The sequence below is a fragment of the Pseudomyrmex gracilis genome, unplaced genomic scaffold (genome assembly GCF_002006095.1).
Source record: "Pseudomyrmex gracilis isolate BER0280 unplaced genomic scaffold, ASM200609v1 scaffold_10, whole genome shotgun sequence".
Taxonomy (NCBI): domain Eukaryota; kingdom Metazoa; phylum Arthropoda; class Insecta; order Hymenoptera; family Formicidae; genus Pseudomyrmex; species Pseudomyrmex gracilis.
The window spans coordinates 1,500,991-1,525,377 of NW_018020594.1; the positions used below are offsets into that span (position 1 = coordinate 1,500,991).

The 24,387-nt window shown below is 36.0% G+C and overlaps 1 protein-coding gene across 1 annotated transcript in view; it reads right to left on the reverse strand.

Moving 5' to 3' along the window:
• LOC109862347 (slit homolog 1 protein) overlaps window positions 1-22,700 on the reverse strand; it is a 95,978-nt gene extending 73,278 nt beyond the window's left edge. The window contains exon 1 of the mRNA XM_020442388.1: window positions 22,551-22,700. The gene's annotated coding sequence lies outside the window, so the exon portion shown is untranslated. The remainder of the gene's footprint in view (window positions 1-22,550) is intronic.
• Between the last annotated feature and the right edge of the window lie 1,687 nt (window positions 22,701-24,387).

Below are 24,387 nucleotides of genomic sequence, written 5' to 3' on the forward strand. Positions count from 1 at the left end.
AATTCTATTAAACGTCAGTGTTTTAATATCTCTCAACGATAATAAATGGCATTATATATAGTTGCTATATAATTTTTCTACACATTTGCGATGTTATATTAAACCAAAACTTTTTTTCTCTTTTTTCTCTTTCCCTTAGTGAAAAATAAAGGCTCATTCTTTGTGTACATCTGCAACGATTACAACTTGAAGAAATAAAAAAAAAAAAAGAAAAAAAACGCGCTAAACGAGAGATGTTTTATTTCTCAAAACTACACGGTGATCAATAACAAAACGAATATTTACATTTTTGAATAGTACAGAAAAAAATACTTTGAATATTACACTATACAATAAAAAGCTTTTAACGCTCTTCGTTGCTTTTGACATTACCGTTACTTTCCACATTCAGATAAACTTTAACAATTTTTGACTCAAGATCTCTAAATGTTTCAATCTGTTTTTGCATTGTTAAAACATGCCTTTTCTCACTTGTATACAGCGCAAAACGTGTCTGGTAACGTTAGGTTACATGTTTCTATGCAAAAGTTTATATCGTACGTCGGTCTTTCGTGCAAACATTTCATAACTTGATGAAATATTCGCGTTACGGAGGAAGCACTATTATAATAAATCAAGACGCCAAGTTTGCAAGTCGCGCGGAAACGCCGAGACGTTCTGATCGTGCTGTCGGCGCCTCGGAATTCGCTCGTCGTCGATAAAATTGTCGGAGTTGAACGCTGAATGGGCCATTAGTCGTCGACGTTGAATTTCACGGGCGCATAAACCGGATAAACGTAGCGGCCTTCTTCCGCTCTCTTTTTTTTCGCTCGGCCAACTTTTCCCTAGCGTGTCAAATTCGTCGTAAACTCACGAGATCTTTTTAAGACGTCGAGCTTAAGACCCGACAGAGGGTCCAGCCTTCGAAAAAAGTTATCCCGCTACTTTTGCCTTCATCTATTACTTTTTTTTTTCTCGCGTTTTTTCCAATCGCGAAAACAGGTGGCCCTTTTTCAATTCGATCGTAACACTTTCAGAGTGTCAGTTTTTTTAGTGTCGCACGCGTATCGAAATAATCTTAACTCCATATCGATTTAAGAGAAATTAATACGGAAATTTTGTAAAAGAGCTCAGAGTGAGTTATCGTTATCTGTTCACCATTCAAGTGATATTTTTAGTGACTTGTAGAGTCTTTTTCTGTAATGTGCTTTTATCGTAAATAACACAGAAAATATGTCGATTTTTTTTACATATTACATAAGAGTTGAAGAAAAAAGCAAATTATGATTAAATGGACAGTGATGTAGAACAAAACTTTTTTTTATTTTTTTAGATATAACAAATAAAGGAAAAAAATTAATAAAACATCTGACGTGTGTCTACGGTTAGTAAATGAAACAAATAAGTCATAGATAAAACAATTACGAGACATACACAGAGTGTTTGAAAAAACACAGCCGAAAATAGAGATTAGGTCAATCTGAACAAAAAAGTCACTTCTTATTTGCAAAATTTGCAATATTTATTGAGTTCTTAATCAATGTATGTGAGAAATGATGATCCAAACTCCGTGTATAGTTTTCCATTGTAAAAAAAACTGTCTTATCTCATGCAATGCCTTAGCAACAAAATGCGGAGTAAACAAGCAAACGGCGTGCGATTCAGTTTCTTGCGATCATCTGATTTTCACGGTACGTAATTGAAACTCATGCAGACCTACACAGTCCGGACTATTGTTTTCCATGCGCTCATTGACTCACATTAAGTAATTAATAACTCAAATATTGCGAATTTTGTGCAAATTGGCAAATGACTTTTTGATTCAGATTGTCCCAATTTATTGACCCGATTTAATTTATCATCACACTTTGGCTTTGTCAAAATTTTTCAGGCATCGTGCATGTGATGCGAAATAAATATAAATAAATAAATATCGTATCTGCATATACATAAAATGTATATTTCAAAACGCGTGTAATATTTGTTTAATATTTTCCAATGATATTTTGCGATTAATTGCGTTTGCACAAAAGCAGTCTATTTATCTAATCACGAATGTAAACTTGCGCTGTTGATGTTTTATTTGACCAAACTACTACGCAGTACTACTGTGTAGTAGTTTAGTCAAATAAAACTTTTCTTTTTTTGGCGCACATATGCATTCAGAATTCCATAAAAATGGTAATTTGTCGGGCGCACTTATGGTACGAGGCCAACTGATGTGGTGAAAATCCACATACACCATGCGCAAATTTTTCATCCAAGTTATCGCGACGTGAAATAGATACAAATTGCTGCTTTCGCCGGTCGATGTATTACGCGCGAAAAAGAGGTCATCTTATATTCAAACTTATCTAGCTTGCACTATAAGAAATTTAATTTCTCAGCTCATGTGTAACATTTTTGTGATAGATACTTGATAATATATTTAAATGTATTATTGTGAAAGTATAAAATTGTTCCACAGAAAACTTCAAAGAGATCGTTTCGCAAATGTTTGCATATTTATCTTGTCCCCACATTCGCGGAGAATATTTACAGAAAATCGTGAAAGGAAAACATAATTCTTTTCCAAAAACTTTTTTATTGATGCAGTTATTGCAAATATTATAGTATTTATACATATGTGCATAAAATTATATATTGTTTCGATTTAATTTAAATCATTAAAAGAGAAAGATACATTCAGAATTGATTGTAATGGCTTATATAAAATAAACGCCAAATATCAAGTGAAATATCGCATTGTATTGTTTAGCTGGTATTGAATACGTTATAATTAACATTTTGTTATTTTAATTTGAAATAGTAGACAAAGCGATATATGTATATATAATGTATATATATAATTGAATTGCCAAATTTCTGAAAATTCTTTCGATTTGGCTTATAACGCGAAGTAATGGAAAAATAAACCATTTGCGAAAGGGCACGAGGTCGAATTGAAAGAAAACAATTCATAGAAACCTCTACCCTTTACTGTGAAGCACCGTGGTAATCTGCTTTAAGAAAACAATCAAATGGAAAAATACGTAGAGCTGAAATTAAAGTTGGAAACAGTTTTAGTGATTTACGTCGTTTATTTAGCAGAAAGCTCTCGAAATTCTGTCTCAATATGTAACAGCGATTACATATGACAAAATAGAATTGTCGAAAATCAAAATTGTAAGAAAATTTATTTCAAAAATAAAATTACATGCTAACTCGTAATTTGAAAAAAGCAAGCAAACCTTTTGAATTTTAATATTATATTTCAATTTATTTTATTATTTATTTCATCGTTTAGATGTATCTATATTTAAGCTCTATATCGGGAAAAGAAATATTATACGTTACATGTTTTTATTATGTTTCAATTATTTTATTTACGCATAAATATAATTTATCAAAGATATATTCTGATAACATTTGTTAACATTTTTTTCGAGAGAAAATGACAAGAGAGAAAATGAGAATTTTCTAGAAGTAATATTTTGTGTGTCTCAAAAAGTAAAATTAAAAACAATTTTTTATTTTCTTTTCCAAGCGACTGAGAGACTTTGTATAATTTGCAATATAAAACAAATAGAAAAGTAAACTTTTTTGTTGGTAATTTATTTATATTTATTTCTCGTGTGACATAAATCAAGTATTCTAAAATGTGTCAAGGGTTGCAATTGTTAAAAGTAATATTTAGGGGCGCGATCATATATAATTTTTTGCACAAAAACGTAGTTTAACAAAGGACAGATAGAATGTCACAAATACCGATCTTTATTTACCGTCTCATTTATCAAAGAATTTTAAAACATTGATCCGCTATATTTATGCAGAAATTCTTTGCGCTCAGCATCTTTCTGTTTTCCAGAGATCCGATTTTCGCGGATATTTTGTCAGATGATTACCTTAAATCAATCTTTATGTCAAAGTGATATATTATAGATAAAGCAACACAGCCTGGGAAAAAACGAAAACGTCACCGCGAGATAACAAAGAATAATGTTTTCATCGTAACGCGGTGTGAAGGTAATCTGCAAATAATTTTACGTAACAGTATGTACGTCAAACTCGCGAACTGATTTTGCGATATACATAGAGCAGCATCCACATTTACACAAAAAGCCAACGGCTTATAATAATAATAATAATAATAATCGGCGCGCAAGTTTTTTCTCATGTGAAGTTGTAGCGAGCTAACGTTTGCATCAAATATTTTCTCGTCAGAGTAGCGTTATTTACAACTGACGTAACAGCCGCTGTCGTGACGCTATCACGTAAATGACGCGGTTCTCGCGGTTCGTTGTACCATCAGATTTAACGTTTAACTACGGCCGCGTCAACACTGGTTTGCGTTTAAGCGAAGTTGAACATCGCCATCATTTCTGGTGTTTTTTTTTTTCGCAAGCAAGCAATTGAAAAGTCCGATTGAATGTAACGCTCGAGTAAAGAATTTCGTCACGACATAAATCCGAGTGAAAAGGGTAGGACAGGCAATCGATCCCCCTCTTCTTCTTGAGAATTTCCATTGCCGGTGTGATAACTCGCGAAAAAGCGACATCACTCACGATATCGGCGCCTGTATTCGCCCCTGCATCTTATTTCCACCGCGCGCATATAGATCTCGATAAACATATAACTTCAGAAGTCCGCGCGAAAGTATCGCAAAGAAATTATTGATTTCCGGCTCGACGCGAACATCCGTTCGCCACGGAAGAGAAAAATTAAATGTTTGTTTCATACATTGCATTCTGAGGCGGTACCCGACATAGATAAACAAACAAGAAACGCAATCACTCGTTGTTGTTATTGTTGCGCGCTGCGCAGAACGCGCGAATCTCCCGCATAATGTTTTCGCAAAAAATTGCCTCACACATGCAAAACGTAACGATATTATTGCGAGACACTGCACGGTTACTATTGCACAGATGCGATTTGTACATTTGTTATTTTATTTATAATGTATGAACAAATAATTCGAATTTTATTCAACTACGAAGTTTTTCGAGCAAACGTACTACTTACACGTGTTTCTAATTTTTTTATTAATTCGTGTTTTCTTTTCACAAATGTATTTGAGAGTGCTTTAATTAATACAATAATGCGATCATTTTTAACGATTCAATCGGTTTAAAATATACAAAACTATTTTAATCTCGCTTCGACTTTGATATTTTATGTTATGCGAAATGAGAAATGTTCAACAAGATCTAAAACAAAGACAATTTTTGCATTTCAACCAAAATCCAGTCTCTCGTTCTATTTTACACCAAAAATACTGCTCGCTTCACGTCAACTAATATTTATTATACGGTTGTTTTGATTAGAACGTGGACAGAGATAGGATTGACTTTATTGGAAATATCGAAGCAGTTCACTGCGATGGCAGAATTGCATTCGGATCTTCTTTTCGCGGATTTGTTACGTCGACAAAAACTAATGCACCAACCGACAAATTTTTTCGTCCTACGCAAGTATCATCGGACATCGCTTTTGGATGTATGCCAGCTTTATTTTTGTCGCTGATCCACTTACGTAAAAAATTGTAACTCTGTATCGTCAAAAAAAGATTCGCTTTTAGGATGTGGTCCTTAAATAATCTTGCAGTTTAGGTAAATTAATCTTTGTTGGGATCGCATCCGTCTTAATGCTGTTGACGTAAAGTGTCCACTCTGATCCTTGTAGTGTATTATGTGAACGACCACTGTACTGAAGTGTACTATCGATTTATCGTAAACACGTTTGGAACCTCAGCGATGTATCTTACTAAATTGCATCTAACAATCCAGATAATTGTGTTTGACTGACATACAAGCAAGATGTAGTTTAATTCTAAACGCTAAATATATATAAACGGTAATAAGAGTCGTACGCTGGATGTTGTTGTGAAAATATGCGTATATATGAGATATATATGTATTCACGTGTAAATCTTACACGTAAGTTTTTGAATTGAGATTTCAATTCTTAAATTTATATAGGACATATATTCATATAGGCTATATGCATCACATACATGAAACACCCCGTATATCTTCTAATTTGAAAATATTGCGAAATTAATTCTAATAATTGAAAAACAAATTCAAGTTATTCAGTTTTTGCTTAAGCAACATGTTTGTAAATTTGCTTTGTCGTTTCAATGTAAATATTACATAGGTTTACAAGTGTAAAATTATATTTACAATATTTTATTGTTGAGTATATAATTTGAAGAAATTATGACTAGCGACTCGCACGCTAAGTTTCTTTTAAAGTAGCTAAACAAAACAAGACAATGATCGTTGAAATTATCAACGTTGAGAAAATATAAAGTGTACAAGATTCTAATTTTCTACACGTTTGATATGTGTAAATATAATTAATATATTGCGTCATTAAGTATAAAACTTGACATATATGTATGTATATATGTATACAGAATGTTTGACAACAAACGAACAAGCCGACGTGTGTAGGTAGATCGGATCATTCTGAACAGAAAAGTTATTTAGCACACATTTTGCAAAATTCGCAATAATTAGTGAGATATAAATTAATAAATGTAAATCAATGAGCACGTGGGGGATAATGATCGGACTCTATAGGCGTGCACAATTATCAGCTCTATCTCCTCGCTCGCCGCTGCTCGCTACGTACCGCCGAATATCGTCCTATCGCAAGAAACTGAGTCGCGCCGCGCTTATTTGTTTCTCCGCCTCTCATTGCTAAAACATTGCATGAGAGAAGCCATTTTTCTTTACAGCTGATAATCGTGCACGCCTATAGAGTCCGATCATTGCTCTCCGCGCGCTCATTGGCACACATTTATTAATTCATATCTCAATAACTATTGCGAAATTTGCAAAGTGGTAAATAACTTTTCTGTTCAGAATGACCCGATCTACACACGGCTTGTTCGTTCGTTGTCAGACACTCTGTATATACAAGTAACTCTCATATAAGGCAATACGTGAACAACGCGATTTCAACATAACGCGGTTTACAAATTGTAGTAAAATGAAGTCTAACCCCGTTTTTTTAATATGCGCTCTTACGCGAGTCTTGTATAACGCGATTTAAATAACGCGGCATTTCTGTGAAACAGAATATTCGCGTTATATAAGGGTTGTATGTACATATACAGAGTGTCCGACAATTACTTTAACATCTCTCGCAGAAAGGTAGAAGGAGTAAAACTGAGTCGAAAAGTTCTATACCATTTTACGAGATTTGCAATAGTTACCGAGATCTTAATTAACAAAGATCCGCGAATAAGCATGCATCGGGCTGTCTCACGCGCATAAAACAGTCCGGCGCGCTTCCCGCGATTACCATTTATTATGTTATAGAGTATATGCCGTTATATTAGCTTCTCCCATACGTTGCTACGGATAACACCGTGAGCGCGCGACATTTTCGAAGATCTTTGTTAATTAAGATCTCGGTACTTATTGCGAATCTCGTAAAATAGTATAGGACCATTTATTTTCGACTTATTTTTACTCCTTCTATCTGCCTACGAGAAATGTTAAAGTAATTGTCAGACATCCTGTATATATTTGACAAGTCTCATACTTAATGACCGAATATAAGACGTATTCAGCACTCACTGAACCGTATTCAGCTTGGACAGGGGACAATTTCGCTTTGACACACTGAACATCGTAGCACAGAATCCACGAAAATTGCTAGCTAGCTTGCTCACTGGCTGACGAACGGATAGACTGAAGTTCCATGTAATGAATCGATGGCGCAACCGAACCGCATATACCGAGAGGAAGGACTCGCGATTACAACTCGCAACTCTGTTTGTCATTTAGTTTCGCTTCCCGACTGTATCGCTTGACGGTGCACCTTTACGACTGGTTGAACACCTACGCGAAAACGGGCCACGTCTCTCGAACAGGAAAGTAATTTCACTCTCTGACTTCTGCGTCGGATTTCCCGAGTTGTCAACTCCAAGTTCCGCGTGATATATCGAGTCTCGATTTCGTTACCGCTGTAAAAATACGTCTTCTTGTCCGATTTATATCTAAGCCCGAATCAATTTTCTCGATTGCAACTTGTGTAAATTGTTTATTGAAAAAGAGTAGTGACACACATGTGTCAAAAACTTGTTTAAACTACAAAATATATCCTTTCTAAACTCGCGACATTCAAACTCTTTCCTATCGTTCTGAATTTTAACAAGAGCAAACATATTTTTTATTTTATTTGACACGATGATACGTTCGCTCAATGTTAAATTAAAATATCAGTTGAGATTTAGTTTTAACTTTATCTACATTATTTTTACATCAAAATTACTCGCAACATTACTATGAATATTATCGTAGTGAAACATTATAAGTGAAAGAAACAGAGAGCGAAGAGCCGCGACAACGATAGACTATAACAATCGATATCTTAATGATCTATCACGAAAATAGCTCGTTCGAGTGTGCCATTCATCGTTCGATACGTCTGTTTCTAACACGCGTTCGCGGAGCTTTTGCAAACTATTTAGTTGAACGGTTTTGAATTCTTTCTCTCACTGTTAACGATATTAAATATCATATTTCTTTATTTTTAAATTCTCGGGGGAATCGTCGTAATGCACACTTCAAATTACTTTTCAGCAAGACGGAAACTTGCTTTATCAGTGGCGTTGTTTGAAACAGCTAACATGACTTTCGAGCAAAAGTAATTTCAAATTCCGGTTTCCGTGAGAAGTTTGCTCAGTTGAACTTGCACGCATTACATGCATGCGATGACTTTGTCTAACGAAGTCGAATCCGCGCGTGGCACAATTATGCTTAAAAAAAATATTCCATTGTTACATTCATTGTTACGTTACAATTATTGTTGTAACTACTACCTACCTTTTGTTCTCGATCATTTAAATTTTCAAATGTCAATACTAGTCGGAATTTATTTCAGAACCTCTTATTCTCATTTATACAAGAAACAGAGTACATCCATATTTCAGATTTTCCGCATGATTATAACAATGTGCGTAATTAATGATATAGTTTTCTCTACGATAATACATGTGTATTATATAATCAAGTGGTATAATATTGGTATAATATCTTTACACTTTAGAAATTATTAATTTATATATCATCATAACACGCACACATATCTATGTACATATTTATATACATAGTGTATGTCCTGTTGTTAACGTCATAACAACAATGAGTAAACATTAATATCTAATTGCAAATATTTGCGAGTAACAAAAAGCGTTGCACTTATTGTTAATACGCTTACAATTACGTATAAATAAAATAATTTGACCGATATTATTTTTATTTCTGTTGTGTTCTCGATGAAACTTTTGTTTTATTTCTATAAAAATTGCATAACTCATAATTTTTTTCTTGAAATAAATCATACTGTTTTTACATGTGCGACCAAAATTTTCAGAAAATTGCTCGCGGAATTGTAGTTGTAGTCTTTAAGTTTTAATATTTGCATATTTTTTTTTATAGATATCGAAATGGTATGCAGACAATATTGATCCAAACATTGATACGTTGACGCGCGTTTAGAGCCAACAAGGGACAAACGCGCGCACGAAAATTGGAGAGCAACTTTATCAAATACGAGGCATCGTTCCACATAGAGACAAGAGTAGAATTTTTTGTCACGTTCCGCCATTATCGTTTCACCCTCCATTTTTCTTCAAGAGCATTATTAGAGCCCTTTACTACTCAAGTAAACTTTCTCTATAAAGTTGCACATCTTATATGTAGCGTACAACCATTACCTTTACGTTACATTTTTTGTTTTTTATGTGTCATTTCGTTGGACTCTTCTAGATACAAAATATGCTTAGCACGCGAAAAAATTTTTGCACTACAGACAATTGACAGTTTGTTTTTTTCTCGCAACGTGAAATTTGATTTTCACAAATTCATATTTGTGTAAGTGTATGTACGTAGTATAATAACGTAAATTGGTCAAATCTCTATTGATATTTAATTAATCTTCTAAAGTTAGAGCAATTATCAAGAGTGTGAGTTTCGTCGTGTTTACGTGTTGTATATATAGATACAAACTCGACAAAACGAGTTGTTGCAATAAATCACACAAAACTGTGCGATAGTCTGGCAATGCAATTTTAAAGTTTCTGCAAGTGCAATACGTTGCCTCCGTAAGACGATAAATTTTTCAAACTTCAGTTAATTTGTAACCGCGCTAGATGCACTTCTATTTTCGCAGTCAACTCGGCTCCGTTTCAACAAGTTTGTTGCGCGTCACATAGTGGCATATATTCCATGCACGAATATCCCGTACGAATACAAAATCTACAGACCACAGTTGCTGTATTTTTCAAATGACCTCTTTTGATATCACAAACAAAAATATTCATTTCCCTCGCCAGAACTCTTATAACTCTTTAAATCTTATATATGGAACTACATTATTTCTTGATATACGCATGTATGTACATGTGTTGTGTGTGTATCAATTAAAAAACTATTATAAACTAATTACGACTCAGAATCATACAAACATAATACACAAAAAAATTCAAAGTAAATGTAGAATTGTGATTAGTTTTTTTTATCAAATATCATAAATATCATATGGTAAATATTATAATATATACATACATACATATATATATATTAATACATTGTATATATATGTTATATATTGATGTAAATAATAAAAATACAGTTTCTATTGTTTTATATGATTTCATATTCTACACAAATAATCGATTAACCTCCGTCCATCCTGGTTCTCATTTAGGTAGATAGAAGCACGCATGTTATTATTTTATGACTAACTCCGCACTTACACTGTAAGCCGTGCACACCCGTTGCATAATTTATTTAAAGTCTTGCGCTTACTGCGCACACGTGCGGAAGCTATGGCGAACGAAGATAAATTAGGCAGCAAATATTGCTGGTGTTTGGCGAATTTGCGCCGATAGCAATTATGCAATGTTTCGTATATATATAAATCAAGATAACGTACGATATTATTATTATTCAAGGATGTGCTCGGATACACCGTGAATGCCTGCGGGAGATTGTCGGAGTATCGAAATATTCGTGAATCACGTCTGTACATAGATATTTCTGGGATATAACAGATTATATTGCCAGACTATATGTCTCGATATTCTGAGATTCCTGCAATTTTACGTGAAAATACATATAAACTAGTTACTGCCTTATATGTTGAAAAAATAGTAAAATGCATATTACTTGTATCAGTAGAGTGAATTAAATATATAATATAATTAGAAAGATATAGATATATAATACACACATGTAAATTGTATTTTTCACACAAATAAAATATATATATATATATTATATTATAATGTAATAATTTCATTGTATGTAATATTTTAGTTTCGTTATGTTTATTTTCTGTTACACACCGCTGGGAGACTGAATCATAATTTGTGTACTACACAAAATTAACTGGAATATCGCGCGCGTTAAAAACTCAAAAATTTAATTGGAACTCAATTTTATTATTCAACGATTACTATTTTCGGCAAAAGTTTTGTTTGTTTTATTCGCATCGAGTTTTAAAACTGCATTGTATTAATTCTACGTTTACATCACGCGTGTATGTATTATCCTGAAAAAAAAAAAAAAAAAAAAACGAGAGATCTCGATTCTGCCCGGCGCTTTTCCTATGAATTATGCCCGAAAGCAAGCGCGAGATTCATGCGCGGTAAATGCAAAGTACCAATATCCCGGAGAGAACCTGAGGAAAAGTTACGTATATGGCGCGATAGAGAAGTTACGTCTTGTTAAGATGCTGCACTGTTAACGGTGCGATTGATGTGTTCTTAATGCAAACGGGCTGAGCGAGTTTAAGAAACTTTAAATAAGTTCATAGAAGTCGATGCGTATAGAAGACGATGCGTATAGATGTCGATAGAAGACAAAGTTGGATTGAAGAGTATATACGGTATTAAGCGCACGTATAGCGTTGATCTTTATTTCGCCTTATTCAGACTGCTTCGACAAACTGATCAATTTAGCAAATACATAGGATTGAAAAGATTGACCACGAAGAAAGATCTCGACATCGGTGACGACGGCTTTTATCGTATGTATGTACGAAATAATATATCGAAAACAAAAGCGTCATAGCGTCACGAGTAATCACTATAAAAAAAGTCAAAATATAAAGTACAGCAAATATAAATAACAAATGTGACACATCAGTTAATCAAATATAGTTTTCCATCTATTTGTGTGCAAAAAAAATCTCGGTTTTTTACACCATCTTAAAGATCGCTCTTGCAAGATGTGTTCAGTGAAGAGTTTTTTATATGTTATAAAAAAGCCCATCAGCAATCAATATCCAATATTATTACAGCAAAGGTTGCGTTGCATTGTCAAGTGTAAAAAGGTTAAAGGAGTTGCATTCTGAAAACGTTTCCACTTCTGAGTGAGAAACTAAATTTAATTTACTCGGTTCTTTTTTCGTTAAAACAAAAACAATGTACCATAATAATGTTGTTGCTCACTCTGTTTTATACATATATTATTTTATATATATAATTATTTTTTTACCTTTAAATGTATAATCCAAAATTAACATTCTGTGGCGTTTTTCAAAATTGTTGTAAACGCAACGCAATATTAAACATATGTAGGTACACAAATATGTGAATACACATATTTTAAATACATCACGTATAAGTAATTAAGTAAGATTAGCTACGTGATGAAAGCAGTTGACTGCGGAAAGCAAGAGATTCGGATTTGAATTCCTACCTCAGTAGTTCTATACGGTTTTTTTCTGCTTCATTGTTGTTCAAGTACGTGAATACGTGAATGTATTAATTTACACATCGAAAGATATCGTACGTGAGGTAGATATATAATATATATTTATATATAGAGAGATTTAATACATATATTTAAATATATATATATGTATATATATGTATATGTATGCAGACGGATTATAAGGAGACGTATATACATGTATATATATACATCTATATATATATATATATATATATATATATATACATCTCCGTCTATCTTTAAACACAAAAAGACCAATCTATTTCTTCTGTCAGCGCGACAGATTCTATCTTAATGAATGCCATTTATTTGAAACAGATGCCGAGCAGCCTTTAACACGACACCATTAGCTGGCGTACTTAGCTTACCCAAACTCGTGATAGTGATCCCATCTACAAGCGTCAGCAACCAGTCGATTAGCGAAATAACTTTCTTTTTGCAGTGTAGATATAATAAATAATTCATAAGGGTGCGATGCCGTTTCGCGAAACTTCATGATTCGGTTCCTGTCACGGTTCCGTATAAAAGCAAGAAACGTCCTTGCACGTCCTTTACGGGAAGGAAAAGCAATAACGTTCTCCGTCCTTCGAGCTTAAATTACGTAGACTTGTCCTGCAAAGCTACGCGTTACCTTCACAAATACTGCTTAACGAATGCAATTTTCTATGGTAGATAGCACTGAAGTGTAAGTTGTAGATGTACACGCACGCGCACACAAGTATACGCATGCAAGTATGGTCTTTTGTTTCAAACTTTTAAATTAGAAAATGTAAGTAGATCTGATGTAACCACACACACACACACACACACACAGAGAAAGAGAGAGAGAGAGAGAGAGAGAGAGAGAGAGTTATGTAAATAAATATGTAAATTATTTCAATATATATTCTCTTAGACAAAATCTAATAACAACTTTTTAATCAATATCTCAGTATATATTCTCTTAGATATACTCTATAATAACAACTTTTTATAATTAATACTATATGTATACATAATTATAAATGACTGTGTAGTAAAAATTTATATTTTGCGTTCATTATTTTTGTATGTTACTGTTCTTGTTATTCGTTCCATCGTGCACGTACTACAGTTTGCAAATTATTTATTTGCTCTGTAACTAATCTAATGATCTGCACACGCGTAGAACTATATCTACATTATCTATATCTACATTAATCTAGCTTTGACGTGTTCTCGTGGACTCATGTAAACTTTACTGTGAAATAGTTGTTTATATCTGCATATAGTATCTCGCTACGTGTCTGTATATAGACATTGTTTTCAGATATTACATATACATGTGTATATATATACAATATATATATATATATATATATCTTTATTTATTGTTTCCTTCTCTCGCGCTTTTTTTACGTTTTTCTCAACTATACGATGTTGCACTTGTCTGCAATACAAGTTTTGGAATGTATAATATAACATTTGATAGTCCTACAAACTGCAAATTCTGAGACTGCAATAAAAACTGGCATCGTAAACTTCGACATTTTCCGCCGACTTTATATCAATCCACACTGAGAAATATCAAGCCACGATATTTATTCGTTCGCGAGACGATAAAATATGAAAAAGAAAACACAACACCGACGCGATTATATCAAAACACGTAAAGTAATATCGAAAATATGGGCTAAGAATCCCGGGAGAGAAGGAGAAGAAAGTAAATAGTCATTTGAAGCATCACTGAAGCGTGTATATGTACGAAATATTAAAATTGACGGAGGGTATGAAATTATGTACAAAAGTATGGAAAAATATGCAGAAACTTCTTTTCCCGCTTTCCGAAATTACTGTCTTCTCACGCTTGTAAAATGTTTACCAGAAAGAGACAGCGTTAAAATTGTGTGCGCAACCAGCTGTGGCCTGCACTTCCTCCTGAAACTTTTACAAGCGTAACCTGGAAAAAGTTGTACACTGGCACGGAAAATTCTTCATAACATACATTAGTTCACGTTTAATTAATCGCTCTCTTCTTCAAGAAACAAATTAATTCCGGGAAAAATGGGTTAACTAAAAGATGTCATTAAAAAAAATCAGCTTCCAACGGATTCTTTGTGTTTCAGACAGATATTCTCTTTCTTCCTTTAGATCCTTTTCTTTTCTCAGAGATTCTTCGCAATGAAAACGGATGTACTAATGGATTGCGCGATTCCTGCACAATTTTTGTAACGATCGCAGCAAAGTCTAACGTAGAAACATCCATGTGGAGAAAAGTTTCACAAGTACAACCAAAAAATAAGATGGTTCAAGCGTCTTCTGTAAAGATAATGGCCAAAGTTTACTTTCTCTTCGTCCGCAAACTCAAGTTCTCCAGAGATTCGACATATCTCGCGAACATCCTTTGAAAACGAACGAATGCGCTCACACACGTACAATGTAAACTGCGTGTTTACTCCCTCTTTGTAAAACTTGCAAATTGTAAAGCTTATAATTTGAAAAAGACATTCTTACACGTACGTCTCGTTTTTTGTTAGTTTTAACCGGAAATGTAAAAGTCACCGGAATCTCATTTAGCGCTTAATGATTACAAAACAACCACTAACGCTATATGATGTGTGTGTGTGTGTGTGTGAGAGAGTGTGTGAGTGTACGTATGTAAAACCACGAAAAACACAAATCCGATTGAGGTTTTCTTTTGAAACCACGGTTTCACGTTGAAAAAATTTCCGTCGCAAACAGACTGTGCGACGGGGCAGCCGCGTAAATAACGCGCGTCGTATATATTGCATTTTCAGTTGGTACGACAACGCGCGAGCCGAGAATACGTGGCGAACATCAATTATTATTCTTTTTCGAAAAGCGACACATCGCGCGACGCAGGTCTCATGAAAAAGCCAGGAGTAATCTCGCTTGTGCGACACGGCGTAATGGAGTAACTGCCGCGCAGAGTGAAAAGGGAGAATAAAAAATGGGATCGGTATATCGGGTGGTGAGTTTCTCTTGAATCGAGTCCCCGGATTAACGAGCGAGCGTCGTTGCCTTTGCAGATGCAAAGACAATATGCGCCAACCGAAGCTTCTGCGCACCCCGGCTGACGGGGATCGATCCGTCGTGTTTTAATCAAGCTACGCAGCGCGAAAAATATACAGAAGCGACGACGACGCTCTCTCTTCACTTCCGCTTCTCCGCGAATTGTTGATTGTTCTCAACGGATAATCTCTTGGGTCGCGCGTTCGAACGTAAAAACGCGCGAAAGTTAGGCTTTACGTTTCCCCGGTTTCCTTTCTCTCTGTAGACGTCACACACACACACACACACACGTACACACACTGTTCTTCCACCCTCGACCGAAAGTTAGTTAAATATCTCGGGAGAGTAATCCGCGGGTGTGCACGTAAGGGAAATCCACGAGCGCGCGAACTGCGAAAAATTTGTCGGGTACGTGGAAACTTGGCTTTATCGCTTTTAGCGTCTTAACGAAGCTTGCGCGCAAACGTCTTTGTTTGAGTCTTTCTTTTTCTTTCTCCCCGATGATCGCGACAACTATAGGTACACTAGAATAATTCTCAATTAATCGACGAAGTTTTTCAAACACGCACATCTCTGCGTTATAATATTTGTCAATCAATCAAATAACGTGTGTGTATTTTTTTTCTTCCAAACGTGAGTTTTGATGTTGACGTCACGTGAGAATGATGTGTGAAAATATAACATATCGCGCATCAGCTCAATCTTTATTTTCGTAGCAATTTTTTTCGCATGCTTATGCGTATATTTTTTCGACAAACGTCAAAAATAAGAAAGTGGAATTAGAGCATGTCCCGCGGTGATGATGCATAAAAAAAAATATTCACACACTGAAAACTAACGGTCATTATTTCTAAATGTATCCCCAAAGTTTGCTTTCTTAATAATATCTACAGTTTTTTTGCTTTGCTTTGCATTTTTTTTTCTATTTTATCGCTCAATAAAATCTCGTCTTCACTTGATTCCGAAATCAGATACGTTCGTAAAATCCGGGTTTGTTACGAAACGTTTTTCAAAAAAATAAAAAGCGGCAAAAAAAGCTCTCAACGTGCGTTTTAAATAAAACGGAAAAAATATTCTTCTCGCTCCACAAAAATTGCGCGTAGGATAACTCCGAAACCACAGCGCTCTTCTAATTTGCACTTATTGATTTTTTCTGTTAACACATTTTTATTGTTTATTTTATATTGACATTGTAGTAGGATTAATATGTAGATACTCTTGAAAAAGAAATTGTCAGGTATTTAAAGTGCCAATCAGTGGATTTAAAGCGCCATTCATTAAAATTTTACTCTACGCGTAAAACAGCACAAGTTGCGTGTGTGTGTGTGTTACGCAACGTTTTCTCTTCATAAAGTGTATGAGAAGACGGAGAAGTGGCGTGCAATATGTTTCAATCGTAGCGGAAACGCATAGAACTTGGCGTTGTTGCAGCAGTTTGCAACTGTCGCCCCGTCGCGTCGTGCGTTTTTTACAGGAAGAAAGCGTGTATGTGCAAGCAAACGCATTGTGGCATAACGTGATTTCTCAATAGAGATGATACACGTTGTTGCGCGCTACGCAACAGGATCATACATTTATGTTGAACACAATACAAATTCAACGTCACATTTGCGCATCAACTGAAACGTAATAGGTACAAATGATAAGTCATACCTCGCGCTATAAACAGTTTATATCCACGCGAATTTGCATGAAAAAGAATATTTTGTGTGTGTGTGTGTGTGTGTCTGCGTATTCTTTTACAAGTTTTCTTCATAAAGCGATATAATAAAGTCATTATTTTTTTGTGCTTTCTGCCTTTTTTTAAATTTAATCTGCGAATGTACACAATTGCGTGTGTATGTTGCACCGTTAGGTACAAATGCAAAAGAACTTTTTGCCAAGACAAGCGTGAAAAAAATATTAAATATCTAAATATGAAAAAGAGAAATCGCGGAAAGAGCAGTACGTGAAATATACAAGCGCGTGCAAGCTGTTTTACATCTTTTTGAGTGAAATAAAAACGCACATCGTTAAACACGACAACATCACATTCGCAATCATTGATTAGGTTTTTGTTTCAAACAACATAATATTCTCTGAGAAATTCAGAGCGTTTGTTCCACTTGGACATTTATCTTCGCTTTATCTTAATAACGCTACACGCCACAAGGCGCGATGAGAATTATTTGCATATAGGAAAGAGGGAGCGCGGAGATGAAAAACGCAGAAGTATGAATAACGTTTCTAACGGGCCGACGCATCGTTTTGCATTTCCGGCGGTGCAATTTACGAGCGGACGGGGATGAAGCGCGTATCATCGGCGCGTCCGTTCGTCGAGCGAGCGGATTCCTGGGGCGATGCGCATTTCAAGCCAAGTCGGCGCAAATCTTCCTCGCGTGAACGAACGTGGGACGAACTGCGCGGTTGCACGACTCGGCGCATTATGATGTGGCACGAGTGGCGATAACGCCGCAGGCCGATAACACGCGATATTGCCCCGCGTGGCACAATACGTATACGTATGGCACATATACGAGTAGATTATATATATGTATATCTTTACGGTGAACAAAATCTAGGGTCACGATTATACACAGCACTAGAGTTGCCACACGCAGACGTAGTTGCACGCAGCGACGACTTAAACGAGAAGTATGAATCGACTCGTAACCCCGGCCGTGCCGCTGACATTTCACCGCGAGAGAGCAATATAGATCGGATTATACCAGGTGTTCCAGAACATCCTGGTTTCTCTGGAAACACGGAATATTTGAATAGAAATGGTAAAAATGTGATCTCAAAAAGAAAATCAGAAATGCGTGGAAAGATAAATTTGAATAAAGAGGCGTTAGAAAGAAATTTTTTGTTTTTTGTTTTCTTTTTCTTTTTAGAGAAATGGATGGAACGCGTAGATTCAACACGATGAAGTTGGATGACGTCAGATTATTATTCAAACTCTCTACGTATAAAGACGTTTCATTTTTTTAATTATCTCTCGGCTATTCAGCAATGACGTAAATTAAATATTTTTAATGTGTCGATTTGCATTTCTATCACCATCGCTCTGATACTATTGCAAGCGCATCTTTCATTACTCAAAATGAAGGACAGTTTTTTCCTTGAAAGTACATTATAAAACGAGAGGAAGATATTCTACATCTTGACATATATTTTTTTTAATTAGATCTCTCTCTCAACTGTCGATATATATATATATATATATATATATATATAATATTTACATAAAAATGTCGCGCGCGTCGAGGTTCGCATATTTTTCGACATATTTGGATTTCGTTCGCCACTTCTGTATACGCGTGATGTAATGTAATGTTTCTGATATTATTCAATACGCTCATCATTACACACATAAATATTGAATAATTGATTAAAAGAAAAATAATTGAGAAATAATTAGACAATTTCACATTTCATAATTTACATTACATTTCGCTACAAAGTAACGTTTATCTCTGATTGAAAAAAATTCCGCGGCAAACGCCGCTGCGCGCTCATATTTATCTTAAATACATATCCATTCATTTTGTATGATCGCGTTCGCAAATTAATGACACTGCACGCCATCGTGGGGATGGGGACACATTAACCTTTACTCTCACGCAAATGCAATTTTGCCGCGATTCGCGAGCACTTCCCGGAATTAATTGACGAGAGGACGCGGTGTGTATGGCAATGGAAACAAATGCGTACTATTAAGGAAATGCGCATGAAGACGCGCAGAGGAAATTACTTTGATAAAAGGGGAAGAACGGAGACGTACCATTCCCTTAGGATTACATAAACAACCATGAACTAGCACACGCATACTCAAATTGGACACACCCTGCTCTCACATCGTGGTGTATATTCCGAAATTTCGGACGTCGACCGTACAGGTACGCGATATATATACACGCTCCGGCAAATAAGATATCCCCGGGGAAGCGCTGCCGAATTTACGACTCCGTAATTTCAAATAGGTATCGTATTTGCAAACGTACCATCATCACGTATCGAAATCTACGATGACACTGCAGAAGAGCTTTATTTTAATTATCGTTTTATTGAGATAACGATTTGAGAGGAAGAAAGAGAAAAAGAGAGATACAAAAAAACATTTACTTTTGAAAGTTTCCCTCGTGGAGTTTCTTAAACTCGAGACACGTATCTGATCAACGACGTTCGCGTGACAAATTACTGAGTTAGGATTAAAGTTTCTCTTTTATTCTTCTTTAGATTACTTACATCGTAAGAAAACGAGAAACAAAAACGAAACTCCAAACTCCAATTTTGCCTTTTTCCTCAAGTTTACATTTCACAATTAGCTGGCGCGCAAGTTAGCGACTTTACAATACGAAATCAGTCGCGGAACTCGATTGTTAAACCCCGTTCCCGCGTATTCTTGATGAAGCTCTTTAGATATGGCGCGTAGCGAGAACGTTCAGCGCAAAACCGTTTCCATTGTCGTCAAATGAGACTCGGTTTGTGTAATGGACGGGCTGACGTCTCGCCATCATCATCATCGGCACGTTGTCTGCCTCGAAGAGACGTGGAACACGTCGGGACAATGGGGACCGAAATGTTAAGCAAGTCCCACGAGGTAAGTCCCACCCTGATCCGGACAAAACGGAGCCACTTGTTACGCGCAATGCGATAGAAATTGTTTCCTCCTCTCCGGCATAGGTCGTACGTTCACATGAATATCGCACGTTGCGATCGATAATGCGCGCTCATTTTCGTGCAGTCGCCGAGGTAGGTCGAAAGACCTAAAAGGAAACCTATGTTACGGTAATTGATGGACAAACGTTCGACTTGACTATCGCATATTGACTGTCCAATCTTCGTCGAATCGCAAATTGGAACAGGAAACAGATATGTCTATTACGTTAATTGTGAATGTTCCTTTGTTTTTTTTGTTTTTTTTTTTTTATATTGCTGACGTTATTTTCAATTACGTGATATAAACATGCCGATAATATAATGCGAAAAGTTTGAAAAACATATTTTCTTTTAATAAGAAAATACACGAAAGTATATTTTGAATTACAAAAATGTATAAAACTTTATAACATTGTTGAACAATATGGAAATCGTGCGTATGGAGTGAGAAGCATGCAAAACAACCTTTGCTCATATTGCGCATACCGCTGCTGCGGTACGCAAAATACGCAAAAGGGTGAAAGGGTGGACGCGATCGATGTACGCACAACACTGGTGTGAAAAATTCACAGGAGACGACATTGAGCGCGAGATGGGAGGAAACTCTTTAGTCTCTGAAGATTGCTGTATTATATCCTGAGAATGAAATATTTACTGGATATACCAAACTTGAAAATGCAAAGATGAAAAAAGCGGAGATGCTTTTTGTTAACGAATGATCACTTCATGTAATTTTTTTTAAATGAAGTTTTGCTACGTATAATAGCAACATTATTTAAATATTTTATAGCACTTGGAACTTTATGTATACACATATATATAGTATATATATATAGTATATATTTATATACACATATACGTTTCGTGCTTTATAATATTTAATATTGTATATTACAAATTAGAAAATTGATGTAATTTGAAGCTTCTTTAGCTTTCAGAAAACCGCAAAATATGTCTAGTAAAATTTACTTACAACAGAATAAACTATAAGTTGCATTAAATATTTCGTATTTTGCAGGAAATCTGTATGACATGCATGTAGTTCTCAGGAGAGAATACGTTATTTTGACAACAGTTCGCAATTTATTCGACAACTACGTGGCAATCAAGAAATAGACACACAACACGATTTTAAGATAATAGCCAACCTATATCTCGTTTAATGGCTGTTGCATAAAACTCATTGCAAGCCGCAATCAAACTTGCTTCGTTATGTTGTTTCAAATTGTTGTTGAACCTTGAGAAACTCTGACGCTTGGGCACCATTTTGCGTTGTGGACCGCTATTTGAATAATTCTAACTGTACATCTAAACTTTATATCGGTAGCACCATCTACGTGACGTTCCGATTGACGTCGCAAGAGAAATAAATTTTCCAAGCTAGCGTATCGGTTTTTCAATATTGTGATTTATTACGTCGAGTCTGTAAATCACAATATGTCAAGAGGGCAAAAGATTGAACGTGACACACTCGATGTGTGCGTGTCGACTTGTTTTATATTTGATCGGTTACTTTGAAAACTCCCAGTCGCGAATGACATTCGCTTGACGGGACAATTAACCCACGTACATAACTAACGACTCCGCAACGTGTTAATTGAGTTTACGCAAGATCACAGAATTTCAAGTTTCCACAACGTGAAACTTGAACGTCGTCACCAACAACTGGCTCGCTCGTCCAAAACTCGCTAGTTTAACAGGTGTCCAACTTACGCGCGTCGTCCCTCTCCCGTGAACAAGCGGGCACCTTCGAACGGAGAGCGAGCTCGCGAAAGAGCGAGCCTTCCTTTTTGTAGAAGTTACCTCAAGTAAGTTTTCGAGGATCCAAATTTTCGGCGAATTTTTTTTTTTGGGAGGAAACGCACACCCGCGGATCCATCACCCGCGTCTTTCACTTCACTTTCTTCCGCGGCATCCTCGAGAACTGCGATGAACGAAGGTGCTCACTTGTTCACTCGGGTTTTTTTTCATATCAGAAAAACTTGTTCAAAACTTTTGAGATTAATCCAACTGTCGGATTAATCTTTCGCGCGAACAGAAGAAACTGAATAAACAATCGATCTTGTGCGAGCGCGAACGTGGATTCGTACTTGAATTACAACTCTCTCAGCCGATTTCACGAACGGAACACTGGTCTCGCGACGACGCGTGTAAACGTTGCCGGTGACGATCGTAAGTGACGGATGTAAGTCTCTCACTGACCTGGTTTCCGGAGAAGATCTCCCTTCCTAGCTGACAAACGCGCGGGAACCGAGGCTCATGTCAATGTCAGCGACGAGCAACGGAGAACCGACTTTCTACGATGGGACCTCGCGATCCTCGGGGCTTCTGCCGCGCTCTGTGATGTCGCGCGTACCTCAACCAACGCGTACTCGGTAGGGAAGAGATGGCAGAGGAGGTGGTGGAAACCGAGAACGCCGACGCCGAGCTTCGCCGCGCACCTGCGCGCCTTGATGATAACGCGCGCTAGCGAAACCCGGGCCCACCTTCAACCCTCCGGGACACCTGGAGCTTCTGTCCCAGCAGCTCCCCCCTCTCTTCTCCGCCGCCTCGCCGAGCATCCTTCTCCACCCTCCTGTTCTTGCCACACCTGAACATCTTCGCGAGTTTGTTTCCTATATCTACAGTGAAGTCGATGACTTCCACCTGACGATTCTCTTGGCATTAATCCAACATTCAAGCTTGTTGCAAGTGTGGAAAAGTGCAAATCTCGAGAGAAATAAAAGAGTAGCGGAGGTCATGAAAAAAAAATAAAAATAAAACTACAAGCTTCTAAAATATTTTCTTGCCGCGATAAACAAAAGTCAGAAAGAATGGAATTGTTCGTCTCACAATGCTCGATATTATCGCGCGAATTACTATCAATAGGAAGAGGGCTAGAATTATATACATATACATATATATACATCGACCGTATATCCAAATATAGTCGCAAACTTTGCTGCATGCAGAATCTTTTCAATGAGCTTCGACGAAGTGAACAAGGAGAGGAAAAAAATGAGAGAGCGAATGAAAAGAAATCCTTCACTTGAGGCAAGTAGTACGAACGTAACATTTCTCCGACTAATAACTTCAAGTAGAACATTCAGCTTGCTAATGTCGCTTTTGAGACTACTTTTTCAATTAGCAATTAGCGATGATGTAACGGCATCGGATATAAAGTGTTTTAACAATGTATTGTTTATCCGGACGGTGTTCAGCGACGTTGCACGATGTGCGAGTTTGTTTCAACATAGTGAAACAAACATGACGCTGAATATACCATTCACTCTCCGATAATCTGCTACCATTAATTTCGTGATCGTAAAACGCGCTGAGTCTTTTCGCGGAAGAAAAAGCTTTTAATCGTAGATTTATTGCAGCCGCAAGATCGTAAAGGTGTGATCTTTTCGGCGAAGCGACATTTTCGGCGAAATAGCGTGAGACCGCACGTGTGAAATATTTTATATTTTTACCTTATTTTGTTGCTACGTGTTACCAGGAATTTTGTGTATAGAGTTGTTTTGCGTTCATTTTTTTTTTTTTTTTTTTTTGCGTTTGCAAATATCGCAAACTCACGAGCTTTTCTGCGATTAATCCTTTTATGATTCAAACAACATCTGCTCCTATTTATTGTCAGGAAGAAGTATAAATTATTCCTTTTGCATTGAAATACGTTTCGCGTTTTTGCAAATTTGTAAAATACAGTAGAGAGAAATTTTATTAGTTTATTAATTTAATTTTCCAGCAGCTTTCGCAAATTTAATATGTTGTACTATTAATACATAAACGCAGCAAATTGAAATCTGTCGGATACATTTTATAGATAAATAAAATATACATCTATATCGATAGAGTGGCAAACATACACACATACACAGCAACTCTAAAACTATCCATCAGATTCTAGATATTAAATTTGTGTGTCAAGTAACTAATTATAAGATCTGATTCGGTTTACTGGAGATCGATCGCAGCAAAGCGAGGTTGATCTTTTATTCGTTTCGTTTTGCTTCGTGAAACCTTTATATTAAGCTTAAATAGAGCAGAATTTTCCTTC